At 34.0% G+C, this 8262-nt stretch overlaps 1 long non-coding RNA gene across 1 annotated transcript; it reads left to right on the top strand.

Annotated features, from left to right (window-relative positions):
• Positions 1-3335: 3335 nt before the first annotated feature.
• LOC127858845 (uncharacterized) lies at positions 3336-4480 on the top strand. Its single transcript, XR_008039124.1, has 3 exons — positions 3336-3364; positions 3935-4011; positions 4199-4480. It is a non-coding gene; the product is annotated as an uncharacterized LOC127858845 (long non-coding RNA).
• The last annotated feature ends 3782 nt before the right edge of the window (positions 4481-8262 follow it).

The raw sequence follows: 8262 nt of genomic DNA, 5'->3' as shown, positions 1-8262 counted from the left end.
CGAAAAACGTGGGGATAATGATAAGTGTTCAGAACAGCAAGTAGTTCAAAATAATTGAAGGTTTATTAATCCTTGCATGCATGGTAGAGTAAACTAAGTCAACACATTGGAAGGTCAAATATAATATATTTAGATAGGGGAATCGATAGACCATATATTTAACAAAGCATTCAATTAACGAAATGGTCAACAAATTGATATAGGATTGTTATTACCTCATATAGTCATTGAAATAGGACCACTAATGACCAATCAAAGTTATAAGGGAGTTTTATGCAAATTAACCTGTAGACAAAACGTAGATGTTTGGTCAGAATTAAGCGTTGAATTCTTCTGCGGTTAGATTTGTCACGTCTTCTTTACATGACGACCATATTGGCCGCCGCGCTATAAAATTGTATTTCACGAACATTAGCAAGCGTTGTATTAGAAAAATTTCAACAGAAATGAATCGCGATGAAAACATAAATGAACTTTGTTTGTTACTGTGTGTTCACCACAAACAATACGTTATTACGTTACAATCAGGCCACAATCGCCTTAATGTCTCTTTTACTGTGACACAGTTCATTTAACTTTTAAATGATATCAAGTACTAAAATAGAAAGAAGAAACAACACACACCAGTAATTAAAGAGTTTGTAATCGATGTAGAATTTCAGGGCAGCTTGGTGATCTGCGAATACAATATGATATGTTGATATCGGGTATCATAGTCATTCAATAAGTCACACTATGCTCGAAAAAAATGTATAAAACAAAATGTGACTTAAATTAATAACTAAAATACCAGTATTTCAGGTTTGCCTTGTCAAGCTGTCAAGTTCCAGAAAGTCGTTCATTCACATCGAATATATCCTTCGAAGTCCATCCATTGTTGTCATTAGCGGAGATTTAGTGAATAAATAACTCATATATCCTAAACGACAGTTTCTAAATAACCAACCAAGCCGATGTATGATGTTAGACACGAGTGTCAACATTCTCTCATGGGCGCGGCCATTGTTGTGTTCCTTGTCCCCAACCTCTCGATAAATTTGAAAGAGGACGGGAACCAAGCTGCCTTTACCCTTATCAATGATAATCAGCGTGGTATGCCGATTGAGAAAATTAAGCTAACTCAATCGGACTGGCTCGGTCTTTTACATAGGTCGCCATTGTGAAGAAATTTATTTCATGGTATGATATCTTAGACGAGCTGCTTTGTTGAAGCAGCATCGTCAAAAATCAGGATTTAATCTATCTGATGCATTATAAAATAAAATAAAAACCGGTATCTGATCAATCCCTTTTTGTTCACAAGATTAAACAAAACACATCAAATACAAGATTATTGAAATGCAATACTAGATGAAATCGAAAGTTTTAGTACGTTTATTGCGGGAAAAGTCTTTGGTGTTTATAAATAACCCTTATTTTATAAAAAAAGACCATATGAGAATTTCAATCACGATAACTTTACTAAAACAGATTGCATTTGTATTGATATTTTCTCACCAACAAAGGGGCGATTACTTTGGGAATGAAATGTTCATTACAAACACAGTTACTTTCCTATCAATTAAAGTAGCCACTGTTGTACAGCTGATAATTTTCAACAAATTTGAAAATCCTTTTTTTAGACTGGGGTATGAGGAAGGTCCGTTGGTCGGTAGCGATTGATCTATGGTCAATTACTTAACTTGACTTATGTTGGTAAAAACCTTGGTTTTATCAAGCTTGCAAACATACCGGAAATACTTTTAGGTTAGTTAGATCAAGGTCAATGCCAATATTCCTTTGTATAGAAAATGGCTTCTGCTCAAATCTACATATATTTTTATGCTGCAGTTACAATGTAGATAATGTACTCAAAAGCATTGGGCCTACCGTTAAAGAAACATCATCAAAGGGCCCTTTCCAATATGTAGAAGATAATTTTAAGAGCAAACTGGCAAAGAAACCATTCTTGCACACAAACATATAAAAGGAAACATACAGAAAACATGTTATTGTTTCATCATATCAAAAGCTGGTATACCGAACAAGAGTTTCGTAGCAAATATTCAATTGTATCCCTACGGTTTGGGAAAAAACGGTACTTGATAATAACGTGTAATGTGCATGTCAAATAAAACTCAGTGGTTCGCAACTTTCAATTGGATCAATTATTACCTGTCTAAAAATTGGTGCTTTGCTATGTCTGCCAGCAAGCGATGCGTGAAGGCAAGATCAGAAACAACTGAAGTCAGTTTCATAACTATCGGCCACTGCAACTAAAGCATCAGTACTCGTGGTGTAATAAAGGAGACGATGAAACACATGTGACACTTTTGCGCGTTACCAAGGACATCGGTGATATCCTAACTCGCGTAAACTTAGAGGATACGAAGATAACGCTCCTCTAGTTTACAAACTATCTGGGGTCTTGATACAAGAATAAAAAAACAAGATAAGTTTACTCTCTCTAACTTCAAAACGAGGTTCTAGAAATTATGTATTTTCGTAAACTTAGCAATGTCACCAAATACATCAAACAGAACACGTTATGTACTATTGTGGCTTATGAGATGACGGACCATAACAATAGGAAGCAGGTGGTGATCATATTTAGATGCGTCTACACTGAATTAATCGATTAAAAAGAGTTGTTATGCATTTATTGCGCCCATTCCACTTTCGCACATACCTTAACAAACTTTAAAGATGAATTCTATTTTAGTCACAAAATTATGACATTTGTTCAAAATAATAAAGCCAAGTCGAAAGTATTTTACTACACTTTTGCGTTCTTATTAAACACATGTATTAATATAAATACATAAAATGTAAGTGTTGTGTTGTTTAAATAAATACGTCTCATCAACAAAAAGTGAAAGGCCCGCTGCCCATTTTGAAAGTTGCCGACGCCCCTACGTTAACAGGAAAACATTTAAACGCAATAAAAACTGTACAAATTTAAGCAACATATTGCGAATGTAAAATATCGTTTCCGAAGTAATTTGTTGTATTAACATTTAGTATTATTTGTGAATTTATGCATGCGTATGAAGAGGAATCAGCACAATTATATGTTAATATGGACAAGATTGATTATATAAAACGTTAAGGCTAAGCGTAAATAATAAGTATGTCGTGTTGTACATAATTTCTGAACATACAAATGTTCATATATTGTACTTACAATTCCTCATACATACCATTGTGTTGTTTGATATGTAAGAAAATGAAATGTTTATCAATATATACATAACAACTATACATCTCATGCAATAAGCCATTATAGTTGTCAACGGGTGACTATCGCATCTTGACAACTAACATTTGAACATTAACCGTTATTAAAAAAAATTATTATATCCTGGTGTCACCAGTTTTCGCCGATGTAAGAAACAAACTGTTTTTTTACAATAACGAATACACACAATTTGAAAACTTAAATAACTGTGAGGAAAATTGACCACTTACCAACTCAGATTAATTGTTTTTGTCGAGTTATTTCATGGCTTCAAAAAAGTAAACACGTCCATTTACAGGTCACTATATATAAATGACAGTGTTAGTGACGTCACCTATTTTCGCCGGTTGCACATAAACTGGTTTATAAGGGTCGTTCAACAAGTTATGTAAGAGTAAGCAAAGGTTAGTATTAGATACTAACTGTCAACATAATATGTTTGTATTTTATGTACAATTAATAAACTGTTTTCGAAATTAACGGTTAATATAATATGTTTGTATTTAATTTACAATTTTAAAACTGTTTATTCCTCTTTGCTTGCACATTTTGGGCACAGAAACTGATCACCCCTCCTCAATACTTGTACAGGTGTGCAAAATTTTAAATGAACCCAGCTGTCACAAACATCACACTGTGCCCATTTTACCAAAGTCAGACTTATGCAATATTTTAGTTCTGCAGGTGTGAACAGTTTACACACGCTGCACTTTTCAGAGTCGTCGACATCGTCCTCAGAGGTGGCAGCTTTATGATGAATTTCATCCAAGACATTTGAAGGGTTCATGGATGAGGTACCAGGTTTATTAATTGGGTTTGCAGATGTTGTTGGTGATATAATTTTTACTTCCACCGATTATGATTTTACATACTTTGTTGGTTTATTTCTATTTAAATGTTCTTTAACCTTATTGTACACAACATCTTTAGTAATTGCTTTACCTGCAACAACTTTACTAAGAGTTTTTCTTATTTTTGCAGGGCGTACATTATCAATAATTGGCGCGCATCGTTTTTCGAAAAAATCAACAGATGTTCCATGAGACTCTTTCACTAATTGTGTTTGGGTGGTCTTTGCAAAAGCAAGAGATGGTGCAATAGCAATATCACTTATGACATTGGCATTGAATGGGTGTATTCCACATCGACGGAAAGCAGACTGAATGTTCACGGGTGTAAGCGTGGCTGTGTACACCTTACATGCAATACAACATACATCATTTTTGGTAACAACATAACCCCCAGTAACTCTAATATGGTGGTGGCATGCCGCATTCCATGCATTTTCAAACGGACAGAAACACGAGACGTCCATGGGTTGAAGTATGTGGCTACAATGGGGCGGAAGAACAAATTTGATTTTGCCCATTCTATTAAACCAATTGAGACATGGCTTTTATGACCGTCATACAATATCAGGATGGGGTTGTTAGCATCACGTGTTGGAAGCAAAGGTTCAAGATGGTATTTTATGTAATGAGAAAATATGTCGGTACTGGACCAGCCGGAGTCAGACACTGTCCCATACGTTCCTGGTGTTGATCCTTCTAGTAGGGATGCATGCATTCGGGCACCAAGAAATATGAAATATGGCGGACTTTGTTGCCCTGAAGCGTTACCTCCACCAATAAGGGTCACCGTCTGGGACTTACCAGCTGTCACCGCCTGTGCTTTGTAGGCCTTGCCTGTAACAATTTTAGGTGGTTTGTGATTTGTACTAAGACCTTTTTCGTCAATATTGTAGATTCTTGATGGCTTGTCTGTCAAATGATATTTGGTTAATATATTGTTTAATTCTTTAAAATAGTTTTCAATTGTGGTCTAAGTGGCACTTTTGGCCCTTGCTATTTCAAGTGATTGAGGTTTTTTTACCTTTAACTCCGGCCATCTACCCAAAAACCCATACAACCATTTCAAACTTAACCTTTCACCCTGTTTTTTTGATTCCCAAATGAATGGCATAATCAGAGGCTAGGTTAATTGTTTCTTGACGAGAATAACCCATGCCAATTTCTGCCATAGTTTTAATATGCTCACAGAGCAATGTTTCCTGCATGATATCAAAGGAAGGGGAAGGGTCAGATTTCACTGTGTCTATGTCAATTTTTCCACGAACTCTGTCTTTTAAAGTGTTTATCGGAATACCGAACTTTTTAGCAACCCTCTCAACAGGAAGCCCTTGTTCAATAAACATATTGAACGCATGTGTAAGGTCATCATGTGAATAACTGGCCCTGTAGCTGCCTCTTTCCGAAGGAGGGGCCTGAAAATAGACTTGGTAAATCATGAAGTGTGATAAGGAGATATAGCACGCATTTTTCACAGGCTTTTCATATGCTGTCAAATATTTGACATATCGCGCCTATGTGACGTCATACTGTGTCTGCTGCACATTTTACAAGTAAGATAATGAACAAAGTCACTCGTTTAAAATAAATAATATAGGAAGTACCAGGAACGAAAAAGGGCATTAAGAAAATTTGCCTTTTGTTGCAGGTTAGTTTTCATCTGTTTATTTCTTACCTTTCGGATGTCCATTTTAAAAAGGAATCACTGTGTATTCATCCGTGACAATGTTGTTTATTCTAGGACTAGGTCAACTGAGAAATCTCGCGTGACGATATATAGGTTATATTGCACCAAATGTTATCGGCGAAAATAGGAGAACGGCGAAAATAGGTGACGGGACGATATTATTGGGTAATTATATAAAAACAAAGCATGACAATATCATAAAACCAGGTTTTTAAACGTGTTCTAATTGCGCATGATTCTGTCGTAAAGGACTTTTTTAATTTGGACGATATTGTATATCGAGAGATATCTAAAGGTGTTTTTCGAATGTTATGTCTGACTGATTCAAAAGATGAATAACCCCACCATCTGTTTTAGGCTCTATTCCTTTCGATGTATATTCCAAATACATTTCTGAAAATAGTAATTTACGTTTGTTTGCTGGTAACGTCAAACTACCTCGGAATTCTTGAAATTACTCTTACAAACGACGCAATGCATATAAACAAATGTACCCAACAATGGCGTGTTTCTTTTATCAAAACAGAATTTGTTTTTCACAATCGGATATACCGAAACCACAAATACTATTAATCAAACAACCGTTTATCTTTTGTTGAAACACACAATCATTTAGACCATTCATTATGCCGAGATGGCTGTTGTTATTAAAACATTAATAGTATTCACACTTGTTCAAAATTACAATAATCGATATAAGTTGTTTGAAGTAAACAGCCCAACTCTTAACAAAAGTTAAGTATCCTTCTTGCGCCGCCGGGGTATGCATCAATCAAGTCATAATTTTAGGTCAACTGTACAGATATAAAAACAAAACGCATTCTTGCCATTGAATGTCGTTTTCCTTTACTCTCATTCCAGTATATTTATTTTGCCTTAGTTCAAATCTCATAAGTGTAAATCTGCGCTGTAACAGTATAGGAGGGGCTATACATCACTTGAATAAAAGCTAAAGTGGTGCTTGAACAAATACTTATATTGAAACGGGGCATTCTTGTACGACTTCTAAATGTTTCAAAAAAGATCTTTAATGCTTGGTACTCTTCTGTGTTCAATGTTAGGTTTTAAAACTCTAACACGACACTTTACAGTTGCTATTCTTTCTTTCTACACATTCGTTTCATCGCAACAGTATTGCATTCAAATTCGAAGTTTAAAAAAAGGTTAATACTAAAAGATTCTAAATTATTCCCAAGTTGCCAACCCTAAATCCATCTAACCATCGCTTGTCATTACGAGTTAATTTCTAAATTTACTCATTACAAATTTATAATTATTTATAAAGCAAGAATATTTATATTCAAACGTTTGTACTTATACATACACAAATGCTTTATATAACTGTATGCATTTTTAATAGCAAATTAGATGTAACAAGATGAATAAAGAGAAAAGACCATTACTTTTATGATCTCATTCAGAAACCAGAAAAAAATGTCTTGTCATAAAGTATTTTACAATATTTTTTTAATTAAATGGCAGACGGTAAGTACAAAGTTTGAGGTATATACATTGTTCTCTGATATATCATCAATCGAATAAGATATACATTGTTTGTTTCATGTCACAAATTTAAAATCCCAGCTTCACTTTCAAGGATACCCACGTTTTCCCAAATGAATATATATCGTTACCATATTGCGATTTAATATTTCAATATGTTGCATACATTTATTCAAAATATTGTATTGATATACAACCATCATATGCTGCTTACAAGTATTAATTACATGTAGTACACGAAAACAATAGGGGAAAAAAAAGGTTAAATTGATCAGTTCATATTGCTCGCATATGCATTGATATTCAAAATATCATCGTTAACATATAGAAAAGTTCGCATGTGCAAATTATGTTAAAATATGTTCAGAGTGGATAGTTTAAATTCACCTCATATCTTTACAAGGATTTATATAGATGATACTCACACAGACCAGCAAGAAATTTCACTCCACTTATATAAAATTTAAAATCTTTTTATAATGTATAATGCAGGGGCAATATCGACTTGTTCAGACTTTTTTAAAGGTCATGTGAGGTGTGAATGAACCAAAAGATACTATTTTGAACAGTCTTAAATAAGTAAACTAGCAAAAATAAATACAAATTATTTGGCTCCCGCGGGAATGGAGCGTGGGACTTAAGATGCAAAAGCATATGTTTTAACTCTTAACCACAGAGGCATTTTGAACGAGAAGGTGAATATGAAATGAAATATATTTTAGTTTTTACCAAGTTATCGAAGTTTTAAGCACTTACTAGGACACAGTTAAGAGTAACGGAAAGATACGAAATAAGTTTATATAACACAAAGGGTCTTACATCTTAAATAATATTTCTTACGAAAACATCTGTCCTATTTTCTTTAAAATAACATTATTTGTGCAGGCGATAAATATTTAGTCGAATTTGTTTTTATTTTTCTTTAATAAAGTATTAGGTTAAGCTAAATCAAATGTATATATTTTTATGTAGACTGATAACAGAATCATTATTAACTCGTGATAGAT

This window comes from Dreissena polymorpha, chromosome 14, assembly GCF_020536995.1.
Source record: "Dreissena polymorpha isolate Duluth1 chromosome 14, UMN_Dpol_1.0, whole genome shotgun sequence".
Lineage (NCBI taxonomy): Eukaryota > Metazoa > Mollusca > Bivalvia > Myida > Dreissenidae > Dreissena > Dreissena polymorpha.
This window is presented reverse-complemented; position numbering and strand designations above follow the sequence as displayed.